Raw genomic sequence first — 23,694 nt, forward strand, 5'->3', positions numbered from 1 at the left:
ATAGGACACATATCCTGTCCAGACAAATGCTACCACCTTCGGCGCCATCTCCAGCAGGTAGTAAAGGATGAAGAAACAGTTGATTGTCTGAAAAAACACAGATCAGTGGAGGCTGCTGAGGGGAGAACGGTTCATAATAATGGCTGGAACGGAGCAAATGGAATGGCATCAAACCATCTGTTTGATACCATTCCACCGATTCCCCTCCAGGCAAAACCACGGGCTGGTCCTCCCCAATTAAGGTGCCACCAACCTCCTGTGACAGAAATACATATAAAGTCTGTGAATTGCACGGAGCTATTGACAAACTGTGCAAGACCCTTACCTGCTATACATGAGTCAGTCATGTCGGCAGTGCACTGCATGTACAGTAACTAATGTCCACTTGTAAATACTACTTGTAGTACATTTTACATTCAAATGGTCTTAAATGTTGAGCCTCTAAATAGTAGTTGTCTCGTTCAGACATTCTACTCACAGTCAATCACCAGGAGAATCTGGAGGAACATTGATGATGCTTAGATGCATATACGTTAGCTACATGCATATACTGTACATGACCTTTGACCTTACACATTTTCTAAAAATGGGATACAATGCACCCCTGAAAATTCTGAAGAAACACTCATTTTTAGACCAGAGACATCAAATGCAGAGAAGGTGAACAAAATGGGTCAGGGCCTATGTCTACTGCCTTTCCAATTGAATCTAATGATGATCAACAACAGAGATAAATAGGACTTATCTTTGTGTCTGTGACAGCCTCAATGGCTCTGCCCATGCTATCTCCATTTTAAAGTAGTCAATTGTCTTCTTCAATGGCTGATTGCTCCCAACTCATAGGAATACCCACCCAGTTGACTAATTTAAAATAGTGGAAGCCCTCAAATGCAATGGCCATTCCAAATTGCGTTTTATCCATGATGAGTCCTCTGTCTGTTTCCATTTGATCAACATGTCTGTGCAGAGTCTAGAACAGCCACTAGGTGGGAGTCTCTGAGCAGTTTTACTGAGCATGAAACAGCATTAACTTGCCAGGAATTCCTTATACATGTGGCATGCAGTGGAATTTAAACTCTTGGTTCTTGACCATATGACAGGCTCGTTGGTCTAGGGGTATGATTCTCGCTTAGGGTGCGAGAGGTCCCGGGTTCAAATCCCGGACGAGCCCTCCTTTTAAGTTGTCAAATGACTTACAGTATGAACAGGCCTACATAGAGATACTTTAGTGAATTTACTCGACTATGCTTTGTACCCTCAATCAACAATATTACTGTGAATAAGTAGCCTGGAATCTTAACAGATAAGCTCTGTTTCAATATTGTTATGGTGAAACAAAGCATGTCAGTTAGGATTCCAGGCTAGTGTCGTGACTAAGAGCTGTTAGGATCAAGCAGAAACAAACATTTAAGTGAATTTATAAAATATTGTGACATAGTGAACACAGATGCAGACAACATTGGCCAGGGCCACAGCATTCCCCACTACAGTGACATAATGCTGACTAAACATATACTGAACCTTGCACAGGAACTTAGATCAGTACTCAGACAATATAGGACGCTACAGAGGAAAACAATGACTTCAATATCCTGTTCAATCTCCTTTCACAATAACTTTTCAGGTTTGCTTCTGTCCAAATGTTTGCTTCCGTTGCAAATGCAAGCACAAAGGCAAATGAAAAAAAAAGTCTTACTTTGGACATACCAAAAGTGCTCACAATTCAGACGCTATGTATTACAGTATGTTGTTTCAGGTAAGGCGGGAACCATCTCACCTTCATGATGGCATCTCTGTAATAACCTTTCATCTGAACTCTCCTCATCACCTTCAGGACTATCTGGACCATAATACTCTCAACATGAACACAGTCAATATTATTTTATACATACAGTAAGCGCTCCACCATTTTGCTGTTGTATATTAATAAAATAAACACGGTATCATCCTCAGAGAAGGTTGGTTCCTGGCTCTGACAGCGCAGCAGCTCAAAAGCTGCCCTGACGCCCAAACTCCTCCTCAGGATGGATGTCTGGATTGACATCTGCTAAAAAAAGGGTTATCAATCAAATGTATTTATAAAGCCCTTCTTACATCAGCTGATGTCACAAAGTGCTGTACAGAAACTCAGCCTAAAACCCCAAACAGCAACCAATGCAGGTGTAGAAGCACAGTGGCAAGGAAAAACTCCCTAGAAAGGCCAGAACCTAGGAAGAAACCTAGAGAGGAACCAGGCTATGAGGGGTAGCCAGTCCTCTTCTGGCTGTGCAGGGTTGAGATAACAGAACATGGCCAAGATGTTCAAATGTTAATTGATGACCAGCAGGGTCAAATAATAATAATCACAGTGGTTGTCGAGGGTGCAACAGGTCAGCACCTCAGGAGTAAATGTCAGTTGGCTTTTCATAGCCGATCATTCAGAATATCTCAACCGCTCCTGCTGTCTCTAGAGAGTTGAAAACAGCAGGTCTGGGACAGATAGCACATCTGGTGAACAGGTCAGGGTTCCATAGCCGCAGGCAGAACAGTTGATACAGAAGCAGCAGCACGGCCAGGTGGACAAGGGACAGCAAGGAGTCATCAGGCCAGGTAGTCCTGAGGCATGGTCCTAGGGCTCAGGTCCTCCAAGAGAGTGAAAGAAAGAGAGAAAAAGAGAATTAGAGAGCATTCTTAAATTCACACAGGACACGGGTAAGACAGGAGAAATACTCCAGATATAACAGACTGACCCTAGCCCCCCCAACACAAACTACTGCAGCATAAATAATGGAGGCTGAGACAGGAGGGGTCAGGAGACACTGACCCCTCCTGTTACCATGATCAATACTACTCACATACCTATGGGAAATTGGCTACCCACTGACAACACTCCCTACCCACTTACCTAAATATTTGTTAACTTTGTGAAGTACAGTCGACAACAAGCCAGTTACTCACCACTAAGTATCCTCTAAACTGGTTGTATATGATGGCAGTCAGCAGGTTCATCAGGATGTATGTTCCTACAATAGAGTGATAACATGTAAAGTAAGCATTTATTGAACATACAGATTGAATCAATTCAAACAGTTTGAAATATATTTATATCAAAATAATATTGTAATCAACACAATGGCACAGAAACACATCAAACAAACTCAACAAATGTCACGCTTGTTGAAAAGAGTGGACCAAGGCGCAGCGTGCGTAGAGTTCCACATTATATTTAATAGTGACACAACAAAACAACAAAGACTATAACAAACGTGCAGACACAGAGCGCACAAAGCACTAACCAAAACAAAATCCTACAAAGCAGGTGGGAGAAAGGGCTTCCTAAATATGATCCCCAATTAGAGGCAACGATTACCAGCTGCCTCTAATTGGGAACCATACAAACCAGCAACATAGAAAATGAATGACTAGAACACCCCCCTAGTCACGCTCTGACCTAAACACCATAGAGAACCGAGGGCTCTCTATGGTCAGGGCGTGACACCAAATCCACTGAAGAGGATGAAGAAGACAGAGAAAACTCTGTTTAAAGTGTAAGCTGGCATCATCACATTAGAGCAGAGAAAAACATGCCATGTTTAAAATGAAAAGCTCATCCACTTTGACTTACAGCAGTGATAAATTAAAATCTACACTAGCATATGAAAAACTTGTTATGAATAAGCCTACCGTCAGGGTTGTTAGCAGTTGTGAGAAGAACCAAAAGAGACATAAGAGACCGAGAGAGGTTTTTGAAATAGAACTCCCATTCCATGTTCTTCTCTGGGTTCTAGAACAAGACACATCAGAGCAGGTATCACATAAGAACAATAACTACTTGCTATGCAGACTATGCACTTTGATTAGAATGTTCTATGTGTTTTCACTGATCTGCCCTTCTTGGCAAGGTCTCCCTTGAGAAAGAGGTCTTCTAACCTCAATGGCACCTCCTGGTTAAATAAAGATGAAATAAAAAATTATCAAATATTCTCATGAAATAAATCTTCTGAAAATCCTCTGAAGGCCACTGGCCTTCAACTAAAATTAGCAGATAATTACAAAAAAGACCCAAGGGCCTACACGCTTAAAAAAAAAAACATTATTGTGACGATCGTCGTAAGGATCGACCAAGGTGCAGCGTGGTAAGTGCTCATGATTAATAATTTATTATAACTCAGAACACTAAATCAAAACAACAAACAAAGGAAAACGGACGTCACGTTCTGCAGGCTTTACTGAGCTGTGCAAAAACAAGATCCCACAACTGAAAGAGGGAAAAAGGGATGCCTAAGTATGATTCCCAATCAGAGACAACGATAGAAGAAATAGAAAACATAGAATGCCCTCCCCATGTCACACCCTGACCTAACCAAACTAGAGGAAATAAAACGTCTCTCACAGGACATGGCGTGACAGTACCCCCCCCCCAAAGGTGCGGACTCCCGGCCGCAAACCTGAACCTATAAGGGAGGGTCCGGGTGGGCATCTAACCATGGTGGTGGCTCCACCCGCTGATCCCTCCGCTTTTGTATTACCGGACTGTGGATCGTTTTCAGAGGAACCAGACTGGGGACCGTCGCCGGATGCTCCGGACCGGGGACCGTCGCATCCGCCAGATGCTCCGGACCGGGGACCGTCGCATCCGCCAGATGCTCCGGACCGGGGACCGTCGCATCCGCCAGATGCTCCGGACCGGGGACCGTCGCATCCGACAGATGCTCCGGACCGGGGACCGTCGCATCCGACAGATGCTCCGGACCGGGGACCGTCGCCGGATGCTCCGGATCGGGGATCGTCGCATCCGACAGATGCTCCGGACCGGGGACCGTCGCCGGATGCTTTGGACCGGGGACCGTCGCTGCAGACTCCGTGCCACGGATCGTCACTACAGGCTCCGCGCCATAGATCATCACTGGAGGCTCCGGGCCATGGATCATCACTGGAGGCTCCGGGCCAAGAATCATCCCCGGAGGCTTCGGGCCATGGATTATCACCGGAGGCTTCGTGCCATGGATTATCACCGAAGGCTCCGGGCCATGGATTATCACCGGAGGCTTCGTGCCTTGGATTATCACTGGAGGCATCGGGCCATGGATTATCACTGGAGGCTTCGGGCCATGGATCATCACTGGAGGCTTCGGATCATGGATCATCACTGGAGGCTTCGGATCATGGATCATCACTGGAGGCTTCAGATCATGGATCATCACTGGAGGCTTCGGATCATGGATCATCACTGGAGGCTTCGGATCATGGATCATCACTGAAGGCTTCGGATCATGGATCATCACTGGAGGCTTCGGATCATGGATCATCACTGGAGGCTTCAGATCATGGATCATCACTGGAGGCTTCGGATCATGGATCATCACTGGAGGCTTCGGATCATGGATCATCACTGAAGGCTTCGCATCATGGATCATCACTGGAGGCATACATTTTTTACATTTACATTCTTACGTGGAGCTGGAATCGGTCTCACCGAACTGGGGAGACGCACTGGAGACCGGGTGCGCAGAGCAGGCACAGGGTATATTGGGCCGTGGAGGCGCACTGGAGGTCTGGAGCTAAGGGCTGGCACAACCCATCCTGGCTGGATGGTTACATTAGCCCGGCAAATGCGGGGCGCTGGCACAGGACAAACTGGGCTGTGAAGGCGCACTGGCGACACAGTGCGTAGAACTGGCACAGTATATACTGGGCTGTGGAGACCCACTGGAGGTCTGGAGCATATGGCTGGCACAACCCGACCTGGCTGGATGCTCAGTTTAGCCTGGCAAGTGCGGGGCGCTGGCACAGGACGAACTGGGCTGTGAAGGCGTACTGGCGACACAGTGCGTAAAGCTGGCGCAGGATATCCTGGACCGAGGAGGCGCACTGGACACCAGGAGCGCTGAGCCGGCACAATCCATCCTGGCTGAATGCCCCCTCTAGCACGGCAAATGCGGGGCACAGGCACAGATCGCACCGGGCTATGAATGCGCACTGGCAATATAGTGCGCATCACAGCATAACTCGGTGCCTGACTGGTCATCTGCTCCCTACGGTAAGCACGGGGAGTTGGCTCAGGTCTGAACCCTGATTTAGCCAATCTCCCCGTGTGCCCCCCCGCCAAAAAAAGTGTGGCTGCCTCTCGTGCTTGCCTCGTTGCCGTGCTAGTTCCTCATCTCGTTGCCGCTCTGCTCTCGCTGCCTCCACCTGTTCCCATGGGAGGCGATCCCATCCAGCCTGGATCCCCTCCCACGTCCAGGATCCCTTGCCGTCCAGGATGTCTTCCCAGGTCCATGTCTCCTGACCACGCTGTTTGGTTCTTTTGTGGTGGGATCTTCTGTACGATCGTCGTAAGGAGGAGATCAAGGTGCAGCGTGGTAAGTGCTCATGATTAATAATTTATTATAACTCAGAACACTAAATCAAAACAAAAAACAAAGGAACAAGAACGTCACGTTCTGCAGGCTTTACTGAGCTGTACAAAAACAAGATCCCACAACTGAAGGAAAGAAAAAAGGCTGCCTAAGTATGATTCCCAATCAGAGATAACGATAGACAGCTGCCTCTGATTAGGAAACATACTCGGCTAAACACAAAGAAATAGAAAACATAGAATGCCCACCCCATGTCACACCCTGACCTAACCAAACTAGAGGAAATAAAACATCTCTCACATGTCAGGGTGTGACAATTAAAGTAATGTTCACACTATCCAATCAATAAACAGGTACTGGGGATGTTACTGTACCTCTCCCTTTGTGAATAGCAGCATTCCAAACATGGTGAAGACACACAGGTGGAGAACCACTACTAAGATCAAACTGGAGAGAAGAAGAAAGCCCTATAGTCAGCCAAAATGAAGGACCTTATACATTTCTGTATTCACTAATCATTTGACTCAATTCAATACCATTACCTTGTTATTTCTGGTATTGTTCTTTTGATGCATTTCAACGTCTTCTTCATCAATTATGAGTTGTGAAGAGGAAGAATGGCCGAAGAAGTTTTCTGATTCTCATAGTCTACGACACAAATGATGCAAAACATATCAGGACAGAAGAATCAGATGACCTTCAGATGACCATTACATCGATACTACTACTATAAGGAATGTAAACAAATGTACTACAAAAGTGTTGATAAACAGAGTAATGTACAGAAACTGTATTTAAAAAGCAGCTCATGGTGGAAAATAGCAAGTTATTCCTAAATGTACAGCATCTTCGTTGAGGACCACAGCCTGTTGAATGTACAGCTCCTCGTCTGTTGGAAAGGGAAACATGGGGAGAACATGGGTTTAATTGAATGATCTTACTCTGTGCATGTGCGTGAGAGAGAGAGAGCGAGCGATTTTGAAGTACTTACCATGTCCCTGTGTCCCCCAATAGAAAGGTGTTTCTTTTGGAGCCCTGTAATTGTCTGATCCAGAATGAACACCCCCAGGTAGCAGGGGGAAACTCTCCATCATCACCACAATGTTGCTCAACAAGTTTATAACAGGTGACTAAGAAAATAAAGGAAAGGACCGCTTACATTTTGCTCCATCCTTAAACCTTCTCAGTGAGTTCATTTTCATAATCCACACATCTCACTTAAATGTAGGGTTACTAGGCATTTTGTTGTTCTGATAGTGCTGTACATGTGGTGTTGTGTCTCTCTTGTTGTTCTGATAGTGCTGTACATGTAGTGTTGTGTCTCTCTTGTTGTTCTGATAGTGCTGTACATGTAGTGTTGTGTCTGTCTTGTTGTTCTGATAGTGCTGTACATGTAGTGTTGTATCTCTCTTGTTGTACTGATAGTGCTGTACATGTAGTGTTGTATCTCTCTTGTTGTTCTGATAGTGCTGTACATGTAGTGTTGTGTCTCTCTTGTTGTTCTGATAGTGCTGTACATGTAGTGTTGTGTCTCTCTTGTTGTTCTGATAGTGCTGTACATGTAGTGTTGTATCTCTCTTGTTGTTCTGATAGTGCTGTACATGTAGTGTTGTGTCTCTCTTGTTGTACTGATAGTGCTGTACATGTAGTGCTGTGTCTCTCTTGTTGTTCTGATAGTGCTGTACATGTGGTGTTGTGTCTCTCTTGTTGGGATGTGTGTTTTGTCCTATATTTATATTGTATTTATTGTTTTAATCCCAGGCCCCTGTCCCCGCAGGAGGCCTTTTGCCTTTTGGTAGGCTGTCATTGTAAATAAGAATGTGCTCTTAACTGACTTGCCTAGTTAAATACAGGTTAAATAAAAATATATTAAAAATAAATCCCAACAAATTCGGGACAAATATTTGTTACTCATTCGCTAAAGACTACAATAAGCAGCATATAAAATGGTTGGGACATGAGAAACTGTAACAAACGCCTACCTCAGAGTTGGTTCATCTGGACAGTGAACCTACCTCACCAGTAATGAATACACAGTAACTAGAGAAAGATTCATAGTGAAAGTCAACCTACCTCACCAGTAATGAATACACAGTAATTTTGAGAAAGAGCCATAGTGAAAGTGAACCTACCTCACCAGTAATGAAAACACAGTAACTAGAGAAAGATTCATAGTGAAAGTGAACCTACCTCACCAGTAATGAAAACACAGTAACTTTGAGAAAGAGCCATAAGAGCCAAAAGCTCATTCATAGAACCGCAAATAAATTAATAAACGGGAAGCCGCTTCCATTACACCCAGTATCTGTATTTTATCCAGTGACATGGACATAGTTAGGTGCTGAAGGTGTGAGTGGGTTTTGTGACAACTTTCTCTTCAGTAGGCTCTGCTATCTGTTGTCTGAAAAACTAGGGGTCAAAACACAAAGGCAAACCTTGCAGGGTACAGTTTGTGAATCAATCAATCAAATGTATTTATAAAGCCCTATTAACATCAGCAGACAGCAGTTGTCACAAAGTGCTTCACAGTAACCCGGCCTAGTATATATAACCTGTATGAAATCGGTCCAAACCTTTCATATCTGAAATTACAAACTTGGCAACAGAACAGAGAGTTCCATATTACATAATGCCAAGAGCACACTTCCTGTGTGTTGACAGATAATGTAATCAAGTGCAGTGGCTGCTGAGATAGCTCAGGTCTGCCAAAAGGCCCAGCGCATTCTGCGGCCAATCATCAACTCAATTCATTAACACTAATGGCAGGACCAAAACACAGAGCAAAGCCAAAGCATAGCGTACCTACAATGTCATGAATGCCAAGTCAAAAGCAGAGCTAAAGCCTGTTCAGGGCAGACCCAAAAACACAAAGCCAAAACAAAAGCCAAAGCTAAAACCTGTTCAAGGCAGACCCAAAAACACTAAGCCAAAGCTAAAACCTGTTCTAAAAACACTGGTGTTACTGGTCCTACCTGAACATCAGCTGGATGGTAGTGTCATGACGTGGCCCTCTTTGGGTACAGCGAGCACCATCCCCCTCTCACCACCTCTCTCTCTTCCCCCTACACCCAGGCTCTGTTAGGCAGGTCATAAAGTCCTAGAGGAGTTTCTCTCCTCATGGCCAGAGTATAGAGAGAGTGAGTTTCACAGGAGAACAAAGGAACCTCTTCCACATCACAGAACTTGAGAACTGAACAATGTCCATGTTTTGGAGAATGTGTACACGGTCGGGGAAGAATCCAGCTACGACCGGTCCATTTCATTTAATGTTTGTGAAACTCATGAGAGACAATACAGCCACATTACCATAACTCTGTTTATACAAGAGTCTCAGTTGTGAGGCTTGCATCTAACTGTTGTATAAAATGAATGAGTAAAGATGAAACTATTTGTGAAATTATGTCATGTGATTAAAAACTGTTTAATGAAGGAAACTCCAATTCCCTTTGGAGTTTAACTAGGTCATAGGCCCGCCCCATGAGCACAGACATTGACCAGGCGTCATGGGACAGCGCTCTTCTGCTGTTACGAATATAACCCCCACCTGAAGGATTACTTATCAAACCAGCTTACCTCGATTACCACGAGAGGGCTAAGGTTTGAGTGGATTGCTGAATCTTTTAACCATACCACGTGGTTAAACTCTGAGACTATCGATCCGATAGAATAAGAGCAAATCTTTGATACGAGTTACTAGTCTGCAGCTAGGAATTCTATACCATTGAATGCGAAGGCCAACAACCGCCGAAACATATATTCTATAACAACAGTTTTGAATGGGACTCTGAACTATCCATTCTAACTACAGAAGAGAGAAAGTGTGGAGAAACTCTCCAACAGAAAAAAACTTTCCAACAGAGATCACGACGACACACTGAGCGTAAATATATAAATAGATTGCAATTATTCCCGAATGAGTGAGCATTCATGTGCAAAGGATTAGCATTTCAATTGTTAAAATTATCAACTGTGTAGTGTCTTATCTTTCGCGCCCTTCTCAGTCCCTTTGTCTACCAAGCCGCCATGCCGGTTTAGCCCACTAGGGCACATCCCGTATCATTTCCTTGTAACCATATCTACTTTGTTTGTTTGTGTGTGCGTTTCTGTGATTATTACTTAGTTAATAAATAAATGATTGAGACAATTGATGTATGGATGATTCTTAGTGAAGACTGGGTTTGTGCAGATAACCAACAATTTATGACTTTTGGAATGAGAATAATGTGAGGTAAAGAATAATTCATTAATTAGCCTCTTAGGGCTAGGGGGCAGTATTTACACCGCCGGATAAAAAACATACCCGGTTTATCTGGTTACTACTCCTACCCAGGATTTAGAATATGCATATACTTATTAGATATGGATAGAAAACACCCTAAAGTTTCTAAAACTGTTTGAATGGTGTCTGTGAGTATAACAGAACTCATATGGCAGGCAAAAACCTGAGAGATTCCTTTACAGGAAGTGGCCTGTCTGACCATTTATTGGCTTTCTTTGACATCTCTTTCCAAAACAAAGGATCTCTGCAGTAACGTGACACTTCCCACGGCTCCCATAGGCTCTCAGAGCCCGGGAAAAAGCTGAATGTCGTCATTCCAACCCCAGGCTGAAACACATTATCGCCTTTGTCAAGTGGCCGATCAAGGGACAGTGGGCTTAGGCGCGTGCACTGGTCGCCCCCGTCTTTCTTTTTTTCCCTCTATTTACCGAAACGCAGATTCCCTGTCGGAATATTATCGCTTTTTTACGAGATAAATTGCATAAAAATGTATTTTAAACAGCGGTTGACATGCTTCGAAGTACGGTAATGGAATATTTAGAATTTTTTTGTCACGAAATGCGCCATGCTCGTAACCCTGATTTACCATTTCGGATAGTGTCTAGAACGCACGAACAAAACGCCGCTGTTTGGATATAACAATGGATTATTTGGGAGCATACCAACATTTGTTATTGAAGTAGAAGTCCTGGGAGTGCATTCTGACGAAGAACAGCAAAGGTAATAACATGTTTGTTATAGTAAATCTGATTTTGGTGAAGGCTAAACTTGCTGGGTGTCTAAATAGCTAGCCCGTGATGGCTGGGCTATGTACTTAGAATATTGCAAAATGTGCTTTCACCAAAAAGCTATTTTAAAATCGGACATATCGAGTGCATAGAGGAGTTCTGTATCTATAATTCTTAAAATAATTGTTATGCTTTTTGTGAACGTTTATCGTGAGTAATTTAGTAAATTGTTAGTAAATTCCCCGGAAGTTTGCGGGGTGTATGCTAGTTCTGAACGTCACATGCTAATGTAAAAAGCTGTTTTTTGATATAAATATGAACTTGATTGAACAAAACATGCATGTATTGTATAACATAATGTCCTAGGGTTGTCATCTGATGAAGATCATCAAAGGTTAGTGCTGCATTTAGCTGTGGTTTGGGTTTATGTGACATTATATGCTAGCTTGAAAAATGTGTGTCTGATTATTTCTGGCTGGGTACTCTGCTGACATAATCTAATGTTTTGCTTTCGTTGTAAAGCCTTTTTGAAATCGGACAGTGTGGTTAGATTAACGAGAGTCTTGTCTTTAAATAGCTGTAAAATAGTCATATGTTTGAGAAATTGAAGTAACAGCATTTCTAAGGTATTTGAAAATCGCACCACAGGATTCAACTGGCTGTTACGTAGGTGGGACGATTTGGTGCCACCTAGCCCAGAGAGGTTAAAAGACTAATTGATCAGATATTAAAGTATCTGAAAGTTATATTAAGAAAATTATAACTTTGTAATCTGAATATTTTCCTTGTTGCCCCGACTTCCTAGTTAATTACATTTACATGATTAGAACAATCACGTAATAATAATTACAGAGAATTGATTTGATAAACTAACAGTCTTCGGTTTTAATGATGCCAAAGACACGACAGTAGTCTCCAAGTCTGTCCTCTCCATATTACGGGTTGATTGAAGTGCCTTTGAATGGGGTATGGTAGTATGTTCCGGGAGCACTGGTTTAAGTGTGTCAAGAACTGCAGCGCTGCTGAGTTTTTTTACGCTCAGCAGTTACCCTTGTGTATTAAGAATGGTCCACCATCCAAAGGACATCCAGCCAACTTGTGTTAACTAACCTCCAGACGAGCTTCAATGCCATACAACTCTCCTTCCGTAGCCTCCAACTGCTCATAAATACAAGTAAAACTAAATGCATGCTCTTCAACCGATCGCTGCCTACACCTGCCCGCCAGCCCAACATCACTACTCTGGACGGTTCTGACTTAGAATATGTGGACAACTACAAATACCTAGGTGTCTGGTTAGACTGTAAACTTTCCTTCCAGACTCACATCAAACATCTCCAATCCAAAGTTACATTTAGAATTGGCTTCCTATTTCGCAAAACAAAGCATCCTACACTCATGCTGCCAAATATGCCGTCGTAAAACTGACCATCCTACCGATCCTCGACTTCGGTGATGTCATTTACAAAAAAGCCTCCAACACCCTACTCAACAAATTGGATGCAGTCTATCACAGTGCCATCCGTTTTTTCACCAAAGCCCCATATACTACCCACCACTGCGACCTGTACGCTCTCGTTGGCTGGCCCTCGCTTCATACTCGTCGCCAATCCCACTGGTTTCAGGACATCTACAAGACCCTGCTAGGTAAAGTCACGCCTTATCTCAGCTCGCTGATCACCATAGCAGCACCCACCGTAGCATGCGCTCCAGCAGGTGTATTTCACTGGTCCCCCCCAGGGTCAATTCCTCCTTTGGCCGCCTCGCCTTCCAGATCTCTGCTGCCAATGACTGGAACGAACTACAAAAACCTCTGAAACCGGAAACACATCTCCCTCACCAGCTTTAAGCAACAGCTGTCAGAGCAGCTCACAGGTCACTGCACCTGTACATAGCCCATCTATAAATAGCCCAAACAATTACCTCATCCCCTACTGTATTTATTTATTTTGCTCCCTTGCACCCTAGTATTGTCACGTCCTGAACACAGTAAGATGTTATTTTCTATGGTAGAGTAGGTCAGGGCGTGACAGGGGGTGTTTGTGTTTTTCCATGTTTTGTAGTTCTATGTTTAGGTTCTAGTTTCTATTTCTATGTTGGGGTTTTTGGGATGATCTCCAATTAGAGGCAGCTGGTCCTCGTTGTCTCTAATTGGAGATCATACTTAAGTAGGGGTTTTTTCCACCTGTGTTTGTGGGTAGTTGTCTTCTGTTTAGTTTTCTGTACCTGACAGAACTGTGCACTTTCATTTTCTCTTTGTTATTTTTTCTTGAGTGTTCTGAGTTCAAATAAATATTCATCATGAGCAATCAACACGCTGCGCTTTGGTCCCCACTCTACGACAGCCGTTACAAGTATTTCTACTTTGCACATTCACCTACTGCAAATCTACAATTCCAGTGTTATTTAATTGCTATATTGTATTTACTTCGCCACCGTGGCCCTTTTATTGCCTTTACCTCCCTTATCTCACCTCATTTGCTAACACTGTATATACTTATTTTTCTACTGTATTATTGACTGTATGTTTGTTTTACTCCATGTGTAACTCTGTGTTGTTATATGTGTCGAACTGCTTTGCTTTATCTTGGCCAGGTCGCAGTTGTAAATGAGAACTTGTTCTCAACTTGCCTACCTGGTTAAACAAATATAAAATAAATAAACTTCCTGTGGCTATGGAACCCTGACCTTTTCACCAGACACGCTACCTTGTCTTGCTGCTGATCCAGTTTCAACTGTTCTGCCTGCGGCAATGGAACCCTGACCAGTGACGATTATTTGACAATGCTGGCCATCTGTGAACGTTTGAACATCTTGAACTGATCTGAGGACAAAAGGGGGTGCAACTCAATATTAGGAAGGTGTTCCTAATGTTTTGTACACCATATGTTTATTCATTTAGATTTTGTGGTAACTTTGTAAGGACCAACGTTGGAGATGAGAAGCAGGTATGGGGAGTCAACATTTAATCAGGAACAAACAGGTAACAAGAGAGGCACAACGTCAACACAGCGGGTAAAAAAATACATATGACAATCAATGTTGAAGCAGGGAACAGAGCGGGGAACCAGACATGTATAGGGAAGGTAATGACAGAGGTGATAGAGTCCAGGTGAGTCCAATAGTCGCTGATGCTCGTGACGGGGGAAGGCAGGTGTGAGTAATGGTGGCAGGAATGCGCAATGCTGGGGAGCTTGTTGCCGTCGAACACCAGGGGGGAAGAGCGGGAGCAGGCACGACAAACTTTAGTTGAGTGATACTCACTGCAAAGTCATAAAAGTTGTTTGACCAGCAGCCAAGCTGTTCATAAGAACCACATTGTAGAGTTTTGTTTACAATCATTGTCATAATTCTGGGGTCGGCGGTAGTGCTGTAAGAAATAGATAATACATGATTTTTGAGACATATTTTCTTCATACCTCAGGTTACTTGCAGGTGCTATGATAGAGCCTTCGAACAACCAGACCCCAAGCACAGCAAATACATAATAAACCACCTGCAAACAAAGACAGCACTTCTTTACAATCGTACCAGTTTAACAGCTCTGGTATGACCTATGTTATGTACTGGTTTTGACAGTGTTATGTAGCCCTTATGACAAAGGGGTCAAGTAAAGTGTTCCTGAATATGCTGTGGTATGGTTATATTTCTACTGGATATTTCAGCTCATTTGTGTTGAATATGCCTTGGGCAAGATATTATTGAGCTATACAGCATAGACAAAATATAAATATATAATAAGATATATGGCCTCGTTAATCTGACAAATCTAATGTTTTCAACAGGTCAGAACTTTACTATAGTGATGATGCTGTATAAATCACCACTAGAGGTGAGTAAAGTAACAAAGTTTCACTAAGGACACACCTCAGATTTCACACACGCTTGACATCAGTGACAGGGCAGAAAGGGAGTCTGTGTTTACCTTTCCTTCAACAAGGCTCGTTGGTCTAGGGGTATGATTCTCGCTTTGGGTGCGAGAGGTCCCGGGTTCAAATCCCGGACGAGCCCTTCTTTTCTGAACACTACAGGCTCAATGTACTATCCAAGATAATGATATTCTACTTGGGTAAGTGGAGCAGACTGTGCATATTCAGCAGAAAAACTGACAATCAGTCATATATAGGTTTCTATAACAAAGAGCAGGCTCACAGGATACCAATCTCAACTATTTTGTATTATGAGAACTAGCCGAACGACGAGTCGTATAACCTAATTCATAAATACTCTTATCTGTCAGCCACTGAGAAACGTCCACATAGTTTTATTTGCAGCTGTAACACTGTAGTCCTGGAACGGTCTCAGTCCTCATAATGCAAATGATAACCTTCAGCACTTAAGATGTCAACCACAGACAATGGTTTAATTTGTAAATCTGACAATGTACTGTACACTGAGTGTACTAAACAACAGGAACACCTTCCTAATATTGAGTTGCATTCCCTTTTGTCTTCAGAAAAGCCTCAATTCGTCAGGGGCATGGACTCTACAGGGTGTCTAAAGTGTTCCACAGGGATGCTGTCCCATGTTGACTCCAATGCTTCCTACAGTTGTGTCAAGTTGGTTGGATGTCCTTTGGGTGGTGGACCATTCTTGATACACACGGGAAACTGTTGAGAGTGAACAAAACAGCAGAGTTGCAGTTCTTGACACACTCAGACCGGTGCGCCTGGCACCTACTATAATACCCTGTTCAAAGACACTTCAATATTTTGTCTTGTCCATTCACCCTCTGAATGGCACAGATACAGAATACATGTCAAGGCTTAAAAATCCTTCTTTAACCTGTCTCCTCCCCTTCATCTACACTGATTGAACTGAATTTAACAGGTGACATCAATACGGGATGATAGACTTCAGCTGGATTCACCTGATCAGTCTGTGTCATGGAAAGAGCAGGTGTTCATAATGTTTTGTACACACAGACTATTTATTTAGTTTTTTTTATGTAACCTTTATTTAACTAGGCAAGTCATTTAAGAACATATTCTTATTTACAGTGACGGCATACCCTGGCCAAACCCGGACGACGCTGGGCAATTGTGCACCGCCCAATGCGACTCCCAATCACAGCCGGATGTGATACAAATCCCGGACGAGCCCTCCTTTTAAGAAGTCAAATGACTTACAGACTACACACAGTCTATATGACAGACTACATACAGTCTATGACAGACCTGGTAAGTCTATGTCATGGAAAGAGCAGGTGTTCCTAATGTTTTGTGCGCTCAGTGTTTGGAAAACTTCCTAAAAGTGTTAGTTACCACTAGAGGGCAGTCTAATAGCAAAAACCTGCCACATCACAGATTCTGGAAGTTCACTCACATGCTTATGAGGAGAAGGAGATGGGAAAATTATAACGATAGGGTGGGTTTCCCTAAGTAGGCTTGTTGGTTTAAGGGTATGCTTCTCGCTTAGGGTGTGAGTAGTCCTGGGTTTAAATCCCAGATGAGCCCACCTTTTGAAAAAATATGTGATAGATGTATTTAGGGTTGTCCTAAGTGAGTTAGTATATTGCAAGATCCCAAACAAAGTGGGGAGAAAAATCTTACCAATAGGAAAATGGCAGACTAAGTAGCAAATATGGATATCTGTAGGTCCTTTGGTAAAACAGAGATATAAAACAATATCCAGTCAGTATGGAATATAGTGTACAGTGTCGTAATGTCAACGAGTGTCTTTGAATTGTGTGACAGACGGTAATATAGATACATCAACTAGAATCTTCTCTAAATTGCCCATGCTTCAAAATGGACCCTGCATTATCCTTACATACAGTATTTAATACTGAACTGCACCTACCAGTGAAAGAACTGTGAGAGATCCATCAAATACGTTACTCCCATAGGACACATATCCTGTCCAGACAAATGCTACCACCTTCGGCGCCATCTCCAGCAGGTAGTAAAGGATGAAGAAACAGTTGATTGTCTGAAAAAACACAGATCAGTGGAGGCTGCTGAGGGGAGAACGGTTCATAATAATGGCTGGAACGGAGCAAATGGAATGGCATCAAACCATCTGTTTGATACCATTCCACCGATTCCCCTCCAGGCAAAACCACGGGCTGGTCCTCCCCAATTAAGGTCCCACCAACCTCCTGTGACAGAAATACATATAAAGTCTGTGAATTGCACGGAGCTATTGACAAACTGTGCAAGACCCTTACCTGCTATACATGAGTCAGTCATGTCGGCAGTGCACTGCATGTACAGTAACTAATGTCCACTTGTAAATACTACTTGTAGTACATTTTACATTCAAATGGTCTTAAATGTTGAGCCTCTAAATAGTAGTTGTCTCGTTCAGACATTCTACTCACAGTCAATCACCAGGAGAATCTGGAGGAACATTGATGATGCTTAGATGCATATACGTTAGCTACATGCATATACTGTACATGACCTTTGACCTTACACATTTTCTAAAAATGGGATACAATGCACCCCTGAAAATTCTGAAGAAACACTCATTTTTAGACCAGAGACATCAAATGCAGAGAAGGTGAACAAAATGGGTCAGGGCCTATGTCTACTGCCTTTCCAATTGAATCTAATGATGATCAACAACAGAGATAAATAGGACTTATCTTTGTGTCTGTGACAGCCTCAATGGCTCTGCCCATGCTATCTCCATTTTAAAGTAGTCAATTGTCTTCTTCAATGGCTGATTGCTCCCAACTCATAGGAATACCCACCCAGTTGACTAATTTAAAATAGTGGAAGCCCTCAAATGCAATGGCCATTCCAAATTGCGTTTTATCCATGATGAGTCCTCTGTCTGTTTCCATTTGATCAACATGTCTGTGCAGAGTCTAGAACAGCCACTAGGTGGGAGTCTCTGAGCAGTTTTACTGAGCATGAAACAGCATTAACTTGCCAGGAATTCCTTATACATGTGGCATGCAGTGGAATTTAAACTCTTGGTTCTTGACCATATGACAGGCTCGTTGGTCTAGGGGTATGATTCTCGCTTAGGGTGCGAGAGGTCCCGGGTTCAAATCCCGGACGAGCCCTCCTTTTAAGTTGTCAAATGACTTACAGTATGAACAGGCCTACATAGAGATACTTTAGTGAATTTACTCGACTATGCTTTGTACCCTCAATCAACAATATTACTGTGAATAAGTAGCCTGGAATCTTAACAGATAAGCTCTGTTTCAATATTGTTATGGTGAAACAAAGCATGTCAGTTAGGATTCCAGGCTAGTGTCGTGACTAAGAGCTGTTAGGATCAAGCAGAAACAAACATTTAAGTGAATTCATAAAATATTGTGACATATGAACACAGATGCAGACAACATTGGCCAGGGCCACAGCATTCCCCACTACAGTGACATAATGCTGACTAAACATATACTGAACCTTGCACAGGAACTTAGATCAGTACTCAGACAATATAGGACGCTACAGAGGAAAACAATGACTTCAATATCCTGTTCAATCTCCTTTCACAATAACTTTTCAGGTTTGCTTCTGTCCAAATGTTTGCTTCCGTTGCAAATGCAAGCACAAAGGCAAATGAAAAAAAAAGTCTTACTTTGGACATACCAAAAGTGCTCACAATTCAGACGCTATGTATTACAGTATGTTGTTTCAGGTAAGGCGGGAACCATCTCACCTTCATGATGGCATCTCTGTAATAACCTTTCATCTGAACTCTCCTCATCACCTTCAGGACTGTCTGGACCATAATACTCTCAACATTAACACAGTCAATATTATTTTATACATACAGTAAGCGCTCCACCATTTTGCTGTTGTATATTAATAAAATAAACACGGTATCATCCTCAGAGAAGGTTGGTTCCTGGCTCTGACAGCGCAGCAGCTCAAAAGCTGCCCTTGATGACCAGCAGGGTCAAATAATAATAATCACAGTGGTTGTCGAGGGTGCAACAGGTCAGCACCTCAGGAGTAAATGTCAGTTGGCTTTTCATAGCCGATCATTCAGAATATCTCAACCGCTCCTGCTGTCTCTAGAGAGTTGAAAACAGCAGGTCTGGGACAGATAGCACATCTGGTGAACAGGTCAGGGTTCCATAGCCGCAGGCAGAACAGTTGATACAGAAGCAGCAGCACGGCCAGGTGGACAAGGGACAGCAAGGAGTCATCAGGCCAGGTAGTCCTGAGGCATGGTCCTAGGGCTCAGGTCCTCCAAGAGAGTGAAAGAAAGAGAGAAAAAGAGAATTAGAGAGCATTCTTAAATTCACACAGGACACGGGTAAGACAGGAGAAATACTCCAGATATAACAGACTGACCCTAGCCCCCCCAACACAAACTACTGCAGCATAAATAATGGAGGCTGAGACAGGAGGGGTCAGGAGACACTGACCCCTCCTGTTACCATGATCAATACTACTCACATACCTATGGGAAATTGGCTACCCACTGACAACACTCCCTACCCACTTACCTAAATATTTGTTAACTTTGTGAAGTACAGTCGACAACAAGCCAGTTACTCACCACTAAGTATCCTCTAAACTGGTTGTATATGATGGCAGTCAGCAGGTTCATCAGGATGTATGTTCCTACAATAGAGTGATAACATGTAAAGTAAGCATTTATTGAACATACAGATTGAATCAATTCAAACAGTTTGAAATATATTTATATCAAAATAATATTGTAATCAACACAATGGCACAGAAACACATCAAACAAACTCAACAAATGTCACGCTTGTTGAAAAGAGTGGACCAAGGCGCAGCGTGCGTAGAGTTCCACATTATATTTAATAGTGACACAACAAAACAACGAAGACTATAACAAACGTGCAGACACAGAGCGCACAAAGCACTAACCAAAACAAAATCCTACAAAGCAGGTGGGAGAAAGGGCTTCCTAAATATGATCCCCAATTAGAGGCAACGATTACCAGCTGCCTCTAATTGGGAACCATACAAACCAGCAACATAGAAAATGAATGACTAGAACACCCCCCTAGTCACGCTCTGACCTAAACACCATAGAGAACCGAGGGCTCTCTATGGTCAGGGCGTGACACCAAATCCACTGAAGAGGATGAAGAAGACAGAGAAAACTCTGTTTAAAGTGTAAGCTGGCATCATCACATTAGAGCAGAGAAAAACATGCCATGTTTAAAATGAAAAGCTCATCCACTTTGACTTACAGCAGTGATAAATTAAAATCTACACTAGCATATGAAAAACTTGTTATGAATAAGCCTACCGTCAGGGTTGTTAGCAGTTGTGAGAAGAACCAAAAGAGACATAAGAGACCGAGAGAGGTTTTTGAAATAGAACTCCCATTCCATGTTCTTCTCTGGGTTCTAGAACAAGACACATCAGAGCAGGTATCACATAAGAACAATAACTACTTGCTATGCAGACTATGCACTTTGATTAGAATGTTCTATGTGTTTTCACTGATCTGCCCTTCTTGGCAAGGTCTCCCTTGAGAAAGAGGTCTTCTAACCTCAATGGCACCTCCTGGTTAAATAAAGATGAAATAAAAAATTATCAAATATTCTCATGAAATAAATCTTCTGAAAATCCTCTGAAGGCCACTGGCCTTCAACTAAAATTAGCAGATAATTACAAAAAAGACCCAAGGGCCTACACGCTTAAAAAAAAAAACATTATTGTGACGATCGTCGTAAGGATCGACCAAGGTGCAGCGTGGTAAGTGCTCATGATTAATAATTTATTATAACTCAGAACACTAAATCAAAACAACAAACAAAGGAAAACGGACGTCACGTTCTGCAGGCTTTACTGAGCTGTGCAAAAACAAGATCCCACAACTGAAAGAGGGAAAAAGGGATGCCTAAGTATGATTCCCAATCAGAGACAACGATAGAAGAAATAGAAAACATAGAATGCCCTCCCCATGTCACACCCTGACCTAACCAAACTAGAGGAAATAAAACGTCTCTCACAGGACATGGCGTGACAGTCCCCCCCCCCCAAAGGTGCGGACTCCCGGCCGCAAACCTGAACCTATAAGGGAGGGTCCGGGTGGGCATCTAACCATGGTGGCGGCTCCACCCGCTGATCCCTCCGCTTTTGTATTACCGGACTGTGGATCGTTTTCAGAGGAACCAGACTGGGGACCGTCGCCGGATGCTCCGGACCGGGGACCGTCGCATCCGCCAGATGCTCCGGACCGGGGACCGTCGCATCCGCCAGATGCTCCGGACCGGGGACCGTCGCATCCGCCAGATGCTCCGGACCGGGGACCGTCGCATCCGACAGATGCTCCGGACCGGGGACCGTTGCATCCGACAGATGCTCCGGACCGGGGACCGTCGCCGGATGCTCCGGATCGGGGATCGTCGCATCCGACAGATGCTCCGGACCGGGGACCGTCGCCGGATGCTTTGGACCGGGGACCGTCGCTGCAGACTCCGTGCCACGGATCGTCACTACAGGCTCCGCGCCATAGATCATCACTGGAGGCTCCGGGCCATGGATCATCACTGGAGGCTCCGGGCCAAGAATCATCCCCGGAGGCTTCGGGCCATGGATTATCACCGGAGGCTTCGTGCCATGGATTATCACCGAAGGCTCCGGGCCATGGATTATCACCGGAGGCTTCGTGCCTTGGATTATCACTGGAGGCATCGGGCCATGGATTATCACTGGAGGCTTCGGGCCATGGATCATCACTGGAGGCTTCGGATCATGGATCATCACTGGAGGCTTCGGATCATGGATCATCACTGGAGGCTTCAGATCATGGATCATCACTGGAGGCTTCGGATCATGGATCATCACTGGAGGCTTCGGATCATGGATCATCACTGAAGGCTTCGGATCATGGATCATCACTGGAGGCTTCGGATCATGGATCATCACTGGAGGCTTCAGATCATGGATCATCACTGGAGGCTTCGGATCATGGATCATCACTGGAGGCTTCGGATCATGGATCATCACTGAAGGCTTCGCATCATGGATCATCACTGGAGGCATACATTTTTTACATTTACATTCTTACGTGGAGCTGGAATCGGTCTCACCGAACTGGGGAGACGCACTGGAGACCGGGTGCGCAGAGCAGGCACAGGGTATATTGGGCCGTGGAGGCGCACTGGAGGTCTGGAGCTAAGGGCTGGCACAACCCATCCTGGCTGGATGGTTACATTAGCCCGGCAAATGCGGGGCGCTGGCACAGGACAAACTGGGCTGTGAAGGCGCACTGGCGACACAGTGCGTAGAACTGGCACAGTATATACTGGGCTGTGGAGACCCACTGGAGGTCTGGAGCATATGGCTGGCACAACCCGACCTGGCTGGATGCTCAGTTTAGCCTGGCAAGTGCGGGGCGCTGGCACAGGACGAACTGGGCTGTGAAGGCGTACTGGCGACACAGTGCGTAAAGCTGGCGCAGGATATCCTGGACCGAGGAGGCGCACTGGACACCAGGAGCGCTGAGCCGGCACAATCCATCCTGGCTGAATGCCCCCTCTAGCACGGCAAATGCGGGGCACAGGCACAGATCGCACCGGGCTATGAATGCGCACTGGCAATATAGTGCGCATCACAGCATAACTCGGTGCCTGACTGGTCATCTGCTCCCTACGGTAAGCACGGGGAGTTGGCTCAGGTCTGAACCCTGATTTAGCCAATCTCCCCGTGTGCCCCCCCGCCAAAAAAAGTGTGGCTGCCTCTCGTGCTTGCCTCGTTGCCGTGCTAGTTCCTCATCTCGTTGCCGCTCTGCTCTCGCTGCCTCCACCTGTTCCCATGGGAGGCGATCCCATCCAGCCTGGATCCCCTCCCACGTCCAGGATCCCTTGCCGTCCAGGATGTCTTCCCAGGTCCATGTCTCCTGACCACGCTGTTTGGTTCTTTTGTGGTGGGATCTTCTGTACGATCGTCGTAAGGAGGAGATCAAGGTGCAGCGTGGTAAGTGCTCATGATTAATAATTTATTATAACTCAGAACACTAAATCAAAACAAAAAACAAAGGAACAAGAACGTCACGTTCTGCAGGCTTTACTGAGCTGTACAAAAACAAGATCCCACAACTGAAGGAAAGAAAAAAGGCTGCCTAAGTATGATTCCCAATCAGAGATAACGATAGACAGCTGCCTCTGATTAGGAAACATACTCGGCTAAACACAAAGAAATAGAAAACATAGAATGCCCACCCCATGTCACACCCTGACCTAACCAAACTAGAGGAAATAAAACATCTCTCACATGTCAGGGTGTGACAATTAAAGTAATGTTCACACTATCCAATCAATAAACAGGTACTGGGGATGTTACTGTACCTCTCCCTTTGTGAATAGCAGCATTCCAAACATGGTGAAGACACACAGGTGGAGAACCACTACTAAGATCAAACTGGAGAGAAGAAGAAAGCCCTATAGTCAGCC

The 23,694-nt window shown here is 44.2% G+C and overlaps 3 non-coding genes across 3 annotated transcripts; all 3 read left to right on the top strand.

Moving 5' to 3' along the window:
* Window positions 1–1,099: 1,099 nt before the first annotated feature.
* trnap-agg (transfer RNA proline (anticodon AGG)) lies at window positions 1,100–1,171 on the top strand. Its single transcript has one exon. It is a non-coding gene; the product is annotated as a tRNA-Pro (tRNA).
* Window positions 1,172–15,284: 14,113 nt separating this feature from the next.
* On the top strand, window positions 15,285–15,356 carry trnap-ugg (transfer RNA proline (anticodon UGG)). The gene has a single exon. It is a non-coding gene; the product is annotated as a tRNA-Pro (tRNA).
* A 2,932-nt stretch (window positions 15,357–18,288) lies between these two features.
* On the top strand, window positions 18,289–18,360 carry trnap-agg (transfer RNA proline (anticodon AGG)). The gene has a single exon. It is a non-coding gene; the product is annotated as a tRNA-Pro (tRNA).
* Window positions 18,361–23,694: the final 5,334 nt, after the last annotated feature.

The sequence above is a fragment of the Salmo salar genome, chromosome 10, assembly GCF_965601325.2.
Source record: "Salmo salar chromosome 10, fSalSal1, whole genome shotgun sequence".
NCBI lineage: Eukaryota > Metazoa > Chordata > Actinopteri > Salmoniformes > Salmonidae > Salmo > Salmo salar.